This window comes from Thalassophryne amazonica, chromosome 1 (assembly GCF_902500255.1).
Source record: "Thalassophryne amazonica chromosome 1, fThaAma1.1, whole genome shotgun sequence".
Classification (NCBI taxonomy): domain Eukaryota; kingdom Metazoa; phylum Chordata; class Actinopteri; order Batrachoidiformes; family Batrachoididae; genus Thalassophryne; species Thalassophryne amazonica.
In genome coordinates, this window is record NC_047103.1 from 173,787,731 (window position 1) to 173,804,632 (window position 16,902).

Sequence of the window (16,902 nt, forward strand, 5' to 3'; positions counted from 1 at the left end):
CAACTAGGATCCTGGTGCTGTGGAATCATGTTTTTTTTCTAGTGGACTGGAATATCGTTAGCCCCCAAGCTCCGAGTGTTCCAAGTTGGTACGGCACACTATTTTGTACGTTTCCATATTCAGATTCAGGAATGGGTACCAAAATAACTGACCCGTACCGTACCATTTTTTCAGCACCCTTTAACTGTGGTCCCAAAATTATGGACCGGTTACAAAAGGGAGGTGCTAACCCACTGCTGTCCAGTGATTGGCTGAATAACTGAAAGCTGCAGTCCTCGTGTGAACAGTTCAGACTGTTTCAAATATAAAACCTTTCACACATGGAGTAAATATAAAGTCTTTATCTGAACTGTTTGTTTCTGTTGGATTCATCATCACAGCCTGATGAAAATTTATCCACATGTGCAGAATACAAGACTTCCTCTTGTATTCTGAATCCAACCTGAATCCAATGAAAGACTCGTTAGCAGACTTTTAATGAGTCTTTCATTGGATTCAGTGTGTTGGAGCAGGGAGACAACTAAGAGTGTCAGGAAGGTGGCTCTCGAGGACCGAACTTGGCCACCCCTGCCGTACACCATGAAAATTATCCATCCATCCATCCATTTTCTTCTGCTTTATCTGGAGTCGGGTCGCAGGGGCAGCAGCTCAAGCAAAGCCGCCCAGACCTCCCGATCCACACACACCTCCTCCAGCTCCTCCGGGGGAACCCCAAGGCATTCCCAAGCCAGCCGAGAGATGTAGTCTCTCCATGAAAATTATCATAAATTAAATTAAGATCTTCAAGATCCTGCTTGGCTAAAAAAGTTTCCTGCAGGCACAGAATGTCACAGTGCTCCAACAACTGATCCACAACAATACAGCGAGCTCTATCCGCCGCGCTCTGACCCAAACGCAGGCCACGACAGTTGTAAAACAGGACACTTATCTCCATCGCAGTGTCAGACCTGGGCTACCGGGCACATCTAAAGCCCCAGCAGGTAGAACAGCAGCGATGGCATTAGCAACAATAAAACCACCTTTCCGGAGTTCAAAGAAGTGCCGTACATATGCTCCCACTGGCCACAACTCTGGGTTATACATGTCACCAACATCCTCACATTCAGCGGATATTTTAAACGAAGCGTATCTGTTATTCACGGTGGCAATCTTTTGACACGAAACCTTACCGAGAGTTTCTCCTCACTCAGAGTTTCAGGGTTCATTTCCGGGGAGAACTTGGTAGCAAAAACACTCACCAATTTAGCTGTGACCACTTTAATGTTCCTCGCTGATCCCTTGCCCACAATGGTTTTCACAGCTTTCTTCTGCCTCAATGTTAATTAATTTACTGGTGCATAAACCTTGCTTAGGATCAGCGTGCAGCTCAGTGAGCTTCTGTTGGCCTCTCTTCACTACCAGGCTCCATTTCGGAGAACCCAGTGAAGGCATTGATAATCCAGAAGTGGCTGCAGATTCACCCCTCTCCACGGTTTGAGGCGGCGGTTCCTGTGACAGGAGTTCCTGGTGTTCACCTGTTGGAGCCCCAGTCCCCCCTGCCAGCATGCCAACCGCCGCGCTGTTCCACACCACTAGCACCTTCCATATCCAACCGCCTGTCCGATGCAGCATAGTCAGCGCGCTTCTCCAAGGCACCAAGTCGACGGCTCACCTCAGCCGTGACAGTGCGCGGATATTCGCTGGTGTTGGACTGCAGGTGCAGCACATGTTTCATGGCAGAAACGTCAGAGTGCAGCTGCTCTACTTTCCAGAGTAGGCCGCACACATCCATACTTGTAAAAGTCACCGGTGGCAATTCATCCAAATGTTGGGAGACAAATCTGGGAACTTTGTCCCCACACTCATTCAGCACTTTGAGGCAGCTCTTTATGTTATTAATATCTTTCTGCGCACCTTTATGAGTGATGTTCTGCTGCGTAGTGGGGCAGAACTCAAACAGAGTTTTCTTTGAAGTTTCAATCCACTCTGAGTCAAAACAATTGACAGCAAGCAGGACAATCTCATCCTGACTTAATGTTCTTATCTTCAATGCAAGAAAATGTAAAAGCTCATCTTCAACAATAATTTTTACCATCGACAGTCTGATACACCTCAGGTTTTAGTCGAATTCGAGCACATGCTGAGGAGCCTGAAACACTCACGTCCACCATGATATATATATATATACGTATATATATATATATATATATATATATATATATATATATATATATATATATACATACGTATATATATACGTATATATATATATATATATATATATATATATATATATATACATATATATATATATACATCCGCACGTCTTTCATTAAAAAAATCTCCTTTAACAGTGGAATATCCAGATAAAATGCTGAAACCGACTTCTTCAGAAACGTCTCTGTTCTCTCACGACGTCCTGGATCAATAGAGCCTGAAATGTGGAGGTTTTCAGCTTGAACAGGCTGATGACGCCGCCTGAGAGCGCTGAGCGACGTCTCGCACCGTGGGAAGTCCTTAAAGCGACAGAATCACCTCAAAATCTCTCATCAGCCGTTAAAATTTTCACTGAAAACCAGCTTAATTTTTCGAACCGTGTCCACTTCGATGTGTCTCACAGGTTTAGAAAAAATTTTGATCAAACAAAGCGCCAGTCTCTCAGCAACTTCTCAGACAAAGGAATTCCGACGAGGGGCTGGACGACTCCTCCCACAAGGAGTGCTCACAGGCGAATGACGTCACCGACAGGCGTGGAAAAACTCACGCATGCGCACGAGGGTTCAAGCATGTCTGACATAAAAACATATGAATGAAATCCATATAGTTTTTGAAAAAAATAAAAAGGACCGTTACTTTATTGACAGCCCTCGTATATATATATATATATATATATATATATATATATATATATCATGGTGGACGTGGAGCCTATGCCTACGGAGGGCGTTGGAGCCTATGCCTGATCACAAATGGGTATCAAGCTATCTAGTCAACAGAAAACAGTTTGTTCAGGTAAATGATGTAAGATCTGGATTATTAAGTGTTACCTGTGGGGTACCTCAGGGGTCGGTCCTTGGACCAAAACTTTTTACACTATATGTCAATGACATTGTTAATGTATCTAAGATGTTACATTGTATTCTGTTTGCTGACGATACCACATTTTTCTATTCTGGGAAAAATTTACGTGTTGAGAGTAGTCAAAAAAGAATTTATCAATCAATCAATTTTTTATATAGCGCCAAATCACAACAAACAGTTGCCCCAAGGCACTTTATATTGTAAGGCAAGGCCATACAATAATTATGTAAAACCCCAACGGTCAAAACGACCCCCTGTGAGCAAGCACTTGGCTACAGTGGGAAGGAAAAACTCCCTTTTAACAGGAAGAAACCTCCAGCAGAACCAGGCTCAGGGAGGGGCAGTCTTCTGCTGGGACTGGTTGGGGCTGAGGGAGAGAACCAGGAAAAAGACATGCTGTGGAGGGGAGGGGATCGATCACTAATGATTAAATGCAGAGTGGTGCATACAGAGCAAAAAGAAAAAGAAACAGTGCATCATGGGAACCCCCCAGCAGTCTACGTCTATAGCAGCATAACTAAGGGATGGTTCAGGTCACCTGATCCAGCCCTAACTATAAGCTTTAGCAAAAAGGAAAGTTTTAAGCCTAATCTTAAAAGTAGAGAGGGTGTCTGTCTCCCTGATCTGAATTGGGAACTGGTTCCACAGGAGAGGAGCCTGAAAGCTGAAGGCTCTGCCTCCCATTCTACTCTTACAAACCCTAGGAACTACAAGTAAGCCTGCAGTCTGAGAGCGAAGCGCTCTATTGGGGTGATATGGTACTATGAGGTCCCTAAGATAAGATGGGACCTGATTATTCAAAACCTTATAAGTAAGAAGAAGAATTTTAAATTCTATTCTAGAATTAACAGGAAGCCAATGAAGAGAGGCCAATATGGGTGAGATATGCTCTCTCCTTCTAGTCCCCGTCAGTACTCTAGCTGCAGCATTTTGAATTAACTGAAGGCTTTTTAGGGAACTTTTAAGACAATCTGATAATAATGAATTACAATAGTCCAGCCTAGAGGAAATAAATGCATGAATTAGTTTTTCAGCATCACTCTGAGACAATTTATGGGAATAAAAACTTGGCTTGACATTAATAAATTATCGCTTAACTTTGATAAAACTAATTTCATGATATTTAGTAATAGAGATAAAAGTACGAATACCCCAATTATTATAGATGGTGTAGAAATTAAAACAGTGATGGAAACAAAATTTCTGGGTGTCATGATTGATGAGAACTTGAGTTGGAAATCACATATTAACTATACAAAGAATAAATTATTAAAAATGATTGCTCTACTACACAAAGTAAAAGAGCTGCTCTTCCTGGACTTCAGCTCACCCTTCAACCACATCATCCCAGAGATCCTGCTCCAGAAAATGATGCATCTGGGCATCTCCACCCCCATCTGCCAGTGGATCAAGGACTTCCTCACAAACCGGCCACAGTCTGTGAAACTTGGCCCCAATCTTTCCTCCCCCATCACACTCAGCACCATTTCCCCTCAAGGCTGTGTACTGAGCCCCCTCCTGTTCACCCTTTACACACACGACTGCTCTCCGACCCATCCCACAAACACCATCATAAAGTTTGCGGATGACACCACTGTGATTGCGCTCATCTCAGGGGGGGATGAGACCGACTAGAGAGACGATGTTGTGTGTTGGGGGGTTTGGCTGGATGTTTTTGTGTTGTTTTCTTTTCTTTGCTCTCCAGGTGGTATGCAAACTGTTTTTTGTCTGTGGAGAAGGTGCTGGCAGAAGAGTCCTTCACCCTCATCAGCATGATTTGCAGCACCTGTGGATGATGCTCACGTGCAAACTTAAAGACTTTCAGCTGAAGCAGATAATGAGATGGCATTCTGCATTTAAGCCATGAGTGATTCAAGCAGAATTGCCGGGAACTCGACCTTGTGACGTTCGTTTGTGAGACGCTGAGGACTGCGCCTGGGTTTGACACATCGTGCCTGTGAAGGAGGACGGGTGAGGGACACATGCTGTCAGCACACATCAGAGGTGATTGATTGTCTGAATAAGTGTTAACAGTAATTTGGTATTTTGTTACGCAGTATATGTGAATATTGATGAGAGTTGTGCAGCTCGCTTCTCACTGCCGTGGCGTGCAGACTGATGATCCTCCACCTGTTGTGAGAAACTGCTCATTTACATAAAGCTTAAATTCAGACCTGAATGTGTTGCTGATAGTGTGTGCCTTTGAAGGATATTAGTTGTAGCTGTTGACTTACCTCACCTCTTCTATCCTTCACAGAGTCAGTTTGTCGTGTCCACCTGGGGGGTGTTTGGCGGTGAATGTGAGTCCAGAAGCGCCGGGCTTCGATCCCTTTGGGCGCTGGAGAGCGCGCCTTCCTTCACTCCGCCAGACAAACGCACTTTATGTTGTACACCGAGTTTTGCACAAGAGGGGGATAATAAAATTGTTTTGTTTTTTGGAGCCGCTTTCTGGTTATTTAGCGCTGGGTTCAGTCAGACGCAAGTCCGCTCCTCAACCCGCGTCGGCACATAACAGACGAGGTCAATCGACTGACAGCGTGGTGTTCAGCTAACAACCTGCCGCTGAACACCACAAAAACAAAAGAAACAGACCCGCTCTACATTCAAGGGGACTGTGTGGAAAGGGTCAGCTCCATCAGGTTCCTGGGAGTGCAGCTCTCTGACAGCCTCTCCTGGACTGCCAACACCACAGTGGTGGTGAAGAAAGCCCAGCAGCGACTCCACTTCCTGAGGGTGCTCAGGAGAAACAATCTAGAGGAGAAGCTGCTGGTGTTGTTCTACAGAGCCACCATCGAGAGCATCTTGACGTACTGCATCACAGCGTGGTACGGGGGGTGCTCAGCAGCAGACAGGAGAGAGGGTGATCAAAACGGCCCAGGGGATCACTGGCTGCTCTCTGCCCAGCCTGGAAGACATTGCCAGCTCTCGCTACCTCAGTAGAGCTGCCAGCATCTGCAAAGACACATCCAACCCCAGCAACCACCTGTTTGACCTATGACCCTCCGGCCGACGGTATAGGTCAATCAAAACTAGGACAAACAGACTCAGGGACAGCTTTCTCTCCAGAGTGATCACTGCACTGAACAATATAATAACAAATCACTCTAATCCGCACCTTCAAGTTTCTTGTGCAATATCTGTAAACCATGTGCAATATGATTCCATAGTTGTATATAATTCTTGTTTTACATTTTACTTGGTCCACATTTTATTTTATTTTACCTTATGTTTATATTAGTTGTACATATACTCTGAATAATTTACCGTTAAATTTCACTATCTTTTATTTGGCTAAAAATTACTCACACCTCAGAAAAGCACCTTTTTGGAGTTACACTCAAATCTCGTTGTAATGCAAATTACAATGACAATAAAGGTGATTCTGATTCTGATTCTGATTGTTTGCTTGACTTTCACAAATCAGATCCCAATGCAAAGCTCACCACCCTGCAGGATTACTCTTCATGGCAAACGGTACTACGAGCTGCTAACATACAAAAGTGTGACCCAATACAGAACTTGGTGTTTGGCTTGGCTGAAGGTGAAGTCTCTCCTTCCATTACCATCAGAAATGCTGCAGTCTCTTCACAATGAAAAAGGCTTTGAACTCAGTCCTTTCAAAGGAGCAATTTGAAAGCCAGACTCTTTCAGAATCTTTAGTATCGGATCAAAGGTCAAGCACTGACGGGTCCTGCGTATACGACCCCGTATGTATCATCTGCTCTGGTATAAAATAATTGAAGGGGAACAGGACAAACGCTCCTCTTGTTTGATGTCGAGAACTGCGTGCAGACGGCACAGTGAGAGCAGCAGCAACAAGGAAAACACAGTAGACTTCTCGCCAATTCTAAGCTGTGAGTTGGTTGCTGCTGAGAGTCACTACCACAGGACATGTTATCGAGAGTACACGAGGCCTGAGAAAGCAGGTTCAAGGAGAAGAAAATGAGAACACTGAGCTGCTCTATGATGATGCCTTGCAGCTTGCACGTGAGGATTTATTTTCCTATTTTAGAGATGAATTCGTCACAAACCTTGATGTCGTTCTTTTGGTCAAACTGTCAACCAGCTTCTTTGAAAACATGCAAAGTGAATACTCTCTGCCATGAACTCTTCCTTTCAAAGAGAGGTGAAGTTGACTCCAGCACTCTCCCCCCGTGTGAGGACAGTCTGAAACAACACATACATCGAGCTAATGACCAAGCAGGAGTGTGGAGGGCGTTGGAGCCTATGCCTGACCTTCCTTCAGCAAATGGCATGGCTGGGTTTTGACTGCTGGTGGAGCACTTGGGATTGACTGGATGTATGGACAGCTCACACCTGATGCTGTCCTGGAGCTTCTCGCGTGTCACTGCAAGAGGAAATGTGTACCAGAGGACTGCCCTTGTATGAAAAATGGCTTCCAGTGCACCTCCATGTGCCAGCTGCAGACTTGTGACAACCAAAAAGAGAGGAGAATGAAACTGTTCAGACTGATTCAGACTGTTTGGATGTGGAATCCGATGAGGATGAATAGGAAGGGACAGACTAAAGGTATTAGATTTATGGACTAGATGACTATGCATCAATGTTCATTGCTTATGGGACAAATCCCCAAATTTAACCATAGTGTTATGTGTCGGACGCAGCTCGGAGAACCGACCAGCGTTTGAAAGACCCAGTATGAAATAAGCAGAGCACGGTACAAAGGCTAACTGAATTTAATACATAACAGTGATACATAAAAAACAAAGTGCGGCCTGGCGTGGTGCGCTCCCAGCAGCGCTAACGGTCCGGAGCCAGAAGCTGTTCGGACTCAAGGACCCCGCCGACACCCCCCAGGTGGCCGCAACAAACCGAGTCTGTGAAAGAAGGAACCATTATGTGAGTCCACACTCTACACACAGAGAGACACTTAAAGGTGTACAAAAGCAAACACTTCCTGGCTTGATTACTAATCAACTTCCCAACCTGCAGGCATGGAACATCCAGTCACAAAACTCCACTGCAGTGGAAGTCGATACATGACTAACATACAGCTCAATATAATAAAGGTGTGAGGGACACCACATTTACTGACTGTATAATGTTAGTCACAAAATCTAACGTACCTCAGGAGTGTGCTGGACGAGCGTGAGACCTCACCCTCTCCTCTTTCACAGACCGTGCATCAAACCTGGACGTTCTCTGCATCCATTGATGATGAGATGGCTCCCGAGACGACGATCTCACCCGTCTGGTCACAAGGTCGAGTCTCTGGCAAATACACACTGTGCACTCCAGTCTTAAATGCCACCATGTTCCAATCCATGCAGATGCACCACAGCTGTGAGTCCTGACGAGCCGCAGGTGATCAGCCTCAGGTGATCAGGGTGAGGTCCTGATAAACTCAGCAACACAGCCACTCAGTCCCAAATGCAAACCACCTGGAAGGAGAAGCAAAGGACAGAAACAAAAAGGCAGCCAGGCCCCCCCAGCCATATAACACATAGGATATAATGTGGAGGGGAGCGCCCTCTGCCAGCAGCTGTAGGTCCTGCCATATGGGATTTCCCATGATTCCTTGGTCCAATTGATATGTTATTGCTTTTAAAAGATACTTTGACCCCCAAAACCCCAGGAAAGACAACAAAGGTGTTTCTGCAGCTGACCTGGTTGATGATCTTTTCATCCTGTCCTGCAGGTTTGAGGTTTTTTCCCTCCTTTTCCACTGTTTCTTGTAAAGCCCCTTTACGTTAGTTGTCAGTCATTCAAATTGATATAAGGTAGAAATGCCAGGACTATGGTTTACAGTGGAAACAAATAAAAATAAAATTCGGTGTTTGGCCGACAATCAGCAGTTTCTGGACTGTTAATGGGCATCTAGTCGGATTTCAGGCAAGGCAAAAAAAAAAAAAGTGACCTTTTGACCCCTGATGCCCTAGATACTTGATCAATCGCTGATATCTGCTCGACCTCTCTCAAACAAACCTCTACATGAATATTTCATCAAAATCAATCTATTTGTTGCAAAGTTATGGTCACTTTAGTTTGCGCTACTCAAACTGACTGATGGCTGCGACGTTCATGGTTTGAAAAATACCAGAAAGCTGCTCATCTGTAAAGACTATCAGCTGTTTTCCTTATTTATAGGCATCACTCTATCAAAAAAATATAGTGAGACTTTGTCCCCCTGGATGGTACCAATATTTTTGTTGTAAGTTTAAACGATTGATTAATGTTTAAATCTATGATTTTATTTAAAATATAAACAGGAAATAAATCTGACACAAACTGGACTATAAATAAAGTGTCAGTTAATTGTCTGATAAGATTTTACAGTTAAACTACAAAGTGTTGTGAGGACGATGAAGTTCTTGATGGAGGTCGCTTTTCAGACGTACTCGGACCCGGGCCAGGACTCACCGGCTGCCTGCGGAACAGGGGCGTGGCCTCTCTGCACATATAAAGATGCAAGCAGCAGCGTCCCAGAAAGCATGTGGAGAAATGCCGCTGTCCAGCCGCAGAACAGCGCCTCCCCAAACTCCCACCACGGCACCACTTCTGGAAGCGTCTCATCAACGAACCTCCTGACAGTCAGGTGGGCCGTGTACGACACCGGGACCAGTTCCAGAACTCCAGCAAACACGCACAGCGCCCCGCCGCCAGTCTTTACAACGCGCTTGCACCTGAGTTGCTCCACAGTGCGCTCACAGCTGTTGACCACGTGCATGCTGGAGACAGCAAGGTCGAGCCCGAGCAGCCTGGCAACCAGGGTCGTTCACATGAAGAGCCACGCCAGTCTGATGTGCAGTGGCAGGTCCAGGAGGCTGCTGTAGAGCCGACACTCCAGGACGCCCGACTCCTGGACCACGCAGGTCTCCCACAGACCCAGTCTGTAGTTCTCAGCAGGGAGGAGGTCTGTGGACAGCGTGAGCCAGGTGGACATCAAGGTGGTAGCCAGTGTAGTCATGAAGTGCTTTGAGAGGATCGTCCTGTCCCACATCAGAGACATCATCCCTGCAGATCTGGATAGACACCAGTTTGCAATTTTTACATCTTAGTTTACACTGTAAATAACATGTCTATTGTTCTCTCTTACACCTTATTGTGCTTAGATTTTATTTTTATTTATTTTATCTTTTATATTTAATCTTTGCTGCGACTGACTGGTTGTCACCAACAAAGTTTCATTGTTTATTACAATGACAATAAAGTCTCTCTTATCTCTTAAAACTTAGAATTAAAAGACAAAATATTGAAGAAATACTGTGTTCAATAGTTTATCACATTGCTTCCATTTTTTTTTTTTTTTTTTTTTTTTTGTCATAGCAATGAAATGTAAATTTAAAAAACTGAAATTGTAGCAGGCATATTGTCTTTTGAATTAGAGATCAGGCCCACATACATTTTTTTTTTGGCATAATTGAGAATCAAAGCTGCAAGTGTCACACAGCGTTTCTGGCCTTTCTTTGTGAAAAAATTAACAATTTAGGATTTTTGTACTGTGAAATTTCCATTTTTCAAATATTTTCTACTTTAAAGTACTCAGGTAAGCTATTCACAAAAAGGGATGGGTATTGATAAGATTTTATCAGTACTGATGGCGTTATCAATCTGATTCCTTATCAATTCCCTTATCAACAACTCCTGTGAATTTTATGTGCACTAAAAGTAGGCTTTACAGGTTTTCTAAGTCAACAACATTTTATTGAGTCTTAAAGCAAATAAATGTGAAATTGGTCACTGGATCCTTGATCTCTGGACATAAACAGAAATAAAATCTGTAGTTTTTTGTCAAAAGCATTTCCTTTCAGACATTAATGGCATGAACGTCTCTCCGTAACTCTGCTGCACATCAGCATCAGTGTCATTCATAAAGAACCCAGGACGTTTCTGTGTAGGCTCTCAGTTGTCCAGGTGGTTTCCATAGTAGAGAAGCTTGAATCTTCGACTGGACTGGGTTGCTTGACGTGAGGACGTTTCGCTTCAAATCGCAGAAGCTTCAGCTAAAATTCTTGCTCTGGTGGTCTGACTTCTGTCTTGACTCTTGTAGAGAAGAATAATCAAGAATGAATGAGAATGACTCATTCACGTCATCAGCAGAGTCATCAAGGGAGCCATCAGGAGAGGGACAGCTGCCCTGTCATTAGGAGGGTGATAACTAGAGCACAATAGGTGCTAATTAGAGCTATTGTTTAGTCACCAGCCTATAGCAGTCTGCCTCTCAGTAGGAGGGGTCTGGTTAGGTTTAAAACTCCAGCTTTTGTGACTTCTTGATTATTCTTCTCTACAAGAGTCAAGACAGAAGTCAGACCACCAGAGCAAGAATTTTAGCTGAGGAAGCTTCTGTGATTTGAAACATCCTCGCGTCAAGCAACCCAGTCCAGTCAAAGATTCAAGCTTCTCTACTATGGAACCCAGGACATGTCATTTTAGGAGGAAAAACACATGTTGATTGATTGCAGTTTATTGTCTGTGTTACAAGAGGTGTCATTTGACCATAAAATTTTATTACAGAGATTAGAGCATGCCATAGGTATTAAAGGCACTGTGCTGCGGTGGTTTGAATCATATTTATCTAATAGATTACAATTTGTTCATGTAAATGGGGAATCTTCTTCACAGACTAAGGTTAATTATGGAGTTCCACAAGGTTCTGTGCTAGGACCAATTTTATTCACTTTATACATGCTTCCCTTAGGCAGTATTATTAGACGGCATTGCTTAAATTTTCATTGTTACGCAGATGATACCCAGCTTTATCTATCCATGAAGCCAGAGGACACACACCAATTAGCTAAACTGCAGGATGGTCTTACAGACATAAAGACATGGATGACCTCTAATTTCCTGCTTTTAAACTCAGATAAAACTGAAGTTATTGTACTTGGCCCCACAAATCTTAGAAACATGGTGTCTAACCAGATCCTTACTCTGGATGGCATTACCCTGACCTCTAGTAATACTGTGAGAAATTTTGGAGTCATTTTTGATCAGGATATGTCATTCAAAGCGCATATTAAACAAATATGTAGGACTGCTTTTTTGCATTTACGCAATATCTCTAAAATTAGAAAGGTCTTGTCTCAGAGTGATGCTGAAAAACTAATTCATGCATTTATTTCCTCTAGGCTGGACTATTGTAATTCATTATTATCAGGTTGTCCTAAAAGTTCCCTGAAAAGCCTTCAGTTAATTCAAAATGCTGCAGCTAGAGTACTGACGGGGACTAGAAGGAGAGAGCATATCTCACCCATATTGGCCTCTCTTCATTGGCTTCCTGTTAATTCTAGAATAGAATTTAAAATTCTTCTTCTTACTTATAAGGTTTTGAATAATCAGGTCCCATCTTATCTTAGGGACCTCATAGTACCATATCACCCCAATAGAGCGCTTCGCTCTCAGACTGCAGGCTTACTTGTAGTTCCTAGGGTTTGTAAGAGTAGAATGGGAGGCAGAGCCTTCAGCTTTCAGGCTCCTCTCCTGTGGAACCAGCTCCCAATTCAGATCAGGGAGACAGACACCCTCTCTACTTTTAAGATTAGGCTTAAAACTTTCCTTTTTGCTAAAGCTTATAGTTAGGGCTGGATCGGGTGACCCTGAACCATCCCTTAGTTATGCTGCTATAGACTTAGACTGCTGGGGGGTTCCCATGATGCACTGAGTGTTTCTTTCTGTTTTTGCTCTGTATGCACCACTCTGCATTTAATCATTAGTGATCGATCTCTGCTCTCTTCCACAGCATGTCTTTTTCCTGGTTCTCTCCCTCAGCCCCAACCAGTCCCAGCAGAAGACTGCCCCTCCCTGAGCCTGGTTCTGCTGGAGGTTTCTTCCTGTGAAAAGGGAGTTTTTCCTTCCCACTGTCACCAAGTGCTTGCTCACAGGGGGTCGTTTTGACCGTTGGGGTTTTTCTGTAATTATTGTATGGCTTTGCCTTACAATATAAAGCGCCTTGGGGCAACTGTTTGTTGTGATTTGGTGCTATATAAATAAAATTGATTTGATTTGATTTGATTTAAACAGTGATTCACTCTGAAGTTATGAATTCCGGCTGGACTCTAACTTGTCTCGGCAGTGAGCGGTGCAGCGTTTGGAGCTGTGTGAACAGAACAGAGGAAGATTCTTGTTTCTTGACTGCAACAAGACAAGAGTACCAGTTAGTAAAAGTGACTCACGATTGACATATTTTAATGGCTTTGAGAGGAGTTAAGAAGCGGAGATGACGCTTCTGAAGAGCAGCGAATCAAAGAACCAACGGGCCAGCGGATCGAAGCATTGCTTCATTGGTTCACGCTTCAAAATGGAGTCATGCTGCAGAGGTGGTTGATTACAGACCCGCTGCAGGGTCTGTAATTAATTAATGTAGAGGAATGACCATTTTCCCGACAAACACCCCCAAAAACAACAGCCGCTCTGAAGGGCCGATAAAGGAATTGTTAAAAAGACTATTGATGTTGGTGGATCGAATAATTTCGTGGCATTTCTGGTTTGTGGTTTTGCTTACTGTTGGTTTGTGGCTTTTTAGGACAATGTTGTCTGTTTTGTGGCTTTTTCCCCACTGGGCAGATTTTTTTTGTGCTTCCGTCTACCACAGAGTGAGCTTCACGCCGCTGCACTTCACATATTGGGCCTCATGTATCAATGTTGCGCATTTGTGGCGTAAATTTACTGCGTAAACTTGAAATACACCAAAGTCGCCGTGACATGTATGAAGCAGTGCGCACCTGCCCATTTCTGGCGTACGCCTGGTGTGATCTTGATAAATGCGGCGGGTGGAAACGTTCGTAATTATAATAAACACGCCCATAAATATTCAGATTCCGCTTCAGACACACCCTCATTTTACGACATGGAAGCCAGGAAGACGGCAAAGAAAAAGAACTCCACCAATCACGACGCGTGCCAATAGAGCGTCAAAAGTGGCCGTTGTAGCAATTGTTTTGTAGTATATAATCAATAAAGTGTTACAGTGGTCCCTCATTAATTGCTGGAGTTACGTTCTAAAAAATAGCCCGTAATACGCGAAACCGTGACTTAGTCAGCGTTATTTTTTACAATTATTATAGACGTTTCAAAGCTGTAAAACCCCTCACTACACAGTTTATACACTTTCTCAATCAGGCATGAACAATTTTCTCACTTTTCTCTTGTGTGTAAACACTCTCAAAGTTCAAACCTTAGTAGGAAAATAAGACCAAACTGTTTTCAGGCCCAAACATTTGTTTGAGAAATAAAAATAGAACGTTTTCCTATAAATAATTATGATGACTTTTAGAACTAACAAATTAATTTTAACGATCAATGAACGAGGTCGGTCACATAAGAAATTATTAATAGTGACTGACCAGTATGTCACAGATCGTGCCTCTGCGTCCTGACACTGCGCCTTTTTCCACTCACACCTGGCTGCAGGTGTTTGTTTCCGTGTGACAAACACAGTTATGAGTAGTTGTTGGCGCTCTTTTCTCTTCTGGGCGACAAGATTCTTATGAACAGATACGCAGAACACAGAACAGTGTAAAAAAAAAGACATGCAAAATTGGACTAAATACTCCGCGAGACTCCGAGGCCACGACAGGTGAACGGCGTTATAGCGAGGGACCACTGTATTCTCTTTTCACATGTCAATAATTCTTGACATGTGGATATTTGCTCGCTCAATTAATAAGACACACCTAATCTGTCAGATTTCTTTATTTTTTAAATGTATTTCTGTATTTATTTTATTGTGACAAATGAATGGAGACGACAAAACCTGGTTGCAGCACGGGCGAATTAATGGAATGATGAAACTATAGTTGTTATTATCAATTCCATTGTCTAAAACGATCACACCACATGAAGTTAAGCTCTGGCTCCAGGCTCGAAGTCTGGAGAAAAAGGCGAGCAGCGCTTTCTTTAAAGTCAGCGCTGTGACCACGGATCGTGCTCCATAACAATCCCACAAAGGCGGGATTTGTATCGATTATTATGTAGTATAATCAGGAAAGTGTTATTTATGTATAATGGCACTGTTTATCATGTTGATCATCTTCATTTTTATGTGGATTCCAGCACTGGTTCATTTTGGTGTATAATTTACGCCACCTCTTGACCTGGTGTATATTTTCAGCGCAGCGTACGCCAACGACCACATTGATAAATGCCAAGTAGCGCAGCCATTTTGGCGTACACCCCATATACGCTCAAATATCACCGTACGCAACGTTGATACATGAGGCCCAATGTGTATATGTGTCAGGGACTGGGTCAGGTCAGGGCGCTGAGCCCTTGTTTTTCCCCTTTTCATGGTCTCCCGTCTGCTGCGGCTTTGATTTATTAGTAATTCTTTTCATCATGTTTTATTCTGTCATGTTTTTCTTGTCACTTTGTTCCTCTTACGATTCACTATATTATTTTCATTATGTGGTTATTCTCAGTTCTGTTTTGACTTGTCACTTTGTTTCCTTGTTCCTTTTATATTCTGACCATGCTTCAGTTCCAGTCTATCAGTCTGTGTTTTCATGGTTGATCATTTAGTTATCGTTTGCCTATTTTTTCTGTTCTCTTTCCTGTTTGCACCTTGTCAGGTTTTGTTTCTCTTCTACTTAGAGTTTATGTCTGCCTGTTCCAGTTTTGTTTTGTTAAATTTCTTATTATTTTCTGAGCAGTTTTATCTAGTTTATCTCTGGTTTGCTTTTCTGTCCTGTTAAAGTCCGTCTCGCCAGTTCATGTTTCGTTTAGTTCTCATGTTCATGTTTGATTCCTGTTCTCGGTAATAGTATTCAGTTGTAGCTCAGTTTTGTTTTTGCCTCTTGTTTCCACTCCACGTCCTGCACCTGCCATGTTTTTCTCTCACTTTAACTCTGTCTGCGTTGTGTTTTTCTTTCACTCACGCTTGGTGCACCTGTTCACATACCTGTCTTTTCTTCACTCTCTTCCCACCCCTTGCTCGTTTGTTGTCTTTGTACTCTTACCAGCTCTGTATCTAGTCCTGTTTGTTTTGCTGTGTATCCAGATCGTGCTTTGTGTTTTTTGACTGCACCTTTTGCCTCGTCCATGATGTCTGTCTGCTCGTGCCTTTGAACCCTGCTTGCCCATGACTGCATTTTTGCCTGACCCTGTTTGTGCTTCTGCCTTGCCGACTGCTCACCTGTGTACCGAACCAGAGCCTGAATTAAAGACATGTAGATTTCTTCTACATCCAAGCCTAGTCCGGGAGTTTGCATTTTGGGTCCTAACTCTTCGGGTGCCTGGCACCCACCGGGTCTGATAATATGTTGTGGACATGACAAGTGAAGCTCTTCAGCATCGCACCACATCATTTAGGTCCTTCAGACTTGAGTAAATGCTTAAGTGAAGCATGTGCACAGCTAAAACCTTTCAGCTTCTTTTTAAGCATTTTTCCTTTTTTGCCTACAGTATGGCCAAATGATCACACTGCAATATTGTCATATCAATATGATAAACGATATGACTATGATTTGACACAAAGTGCAGCAACAGTGAAAATTAAACCTTCTTAAACCAGACAGTAATAATACACACTCCTCATAAGGTTGGGATACTGTGGCCTCCAAAAGCATTGGAACACTTGGAATTTTACACATTTTATGTTAGAAAGATTAAAAAAGAGAATAAGAGGATGTGGCCGTGTGGAGTGTACATGTCCTCACCTGCCTGTTTCTGGAAGCTCTTGTTTGCTTGCACCTGGTTTGACTGTGTTTTTTACCAGTAACAAAATTTTAAAGAGAACTGAAGTTTTATGAGCAGCTGTAATAAATATTTAAGAAACTTAATGTATGGTAGGCATTTGCTTTGATTTAACTTTCACCAGGAAAGTCCTAATGACTTCCTCACTCAGTCACGTGTTAACACTCATCCAGCAGCATCTTCTCATGTCGG

At 43.2% G+C, this 16,902-nt stretch overlaps 1 pseudogene; it reads right to left on the reverse strand.

The window, feature by feature from the left end:
- Nucleotides 1–1,510: 1,510 nt before the first annotated feature.
- Nucleotides 1,511–10,030, reverse strand: LOC117521071 (annotated as a pseudogene).
- Nucleotides 10,031–16,902: the final 6,872 nt, after the last annotated feature.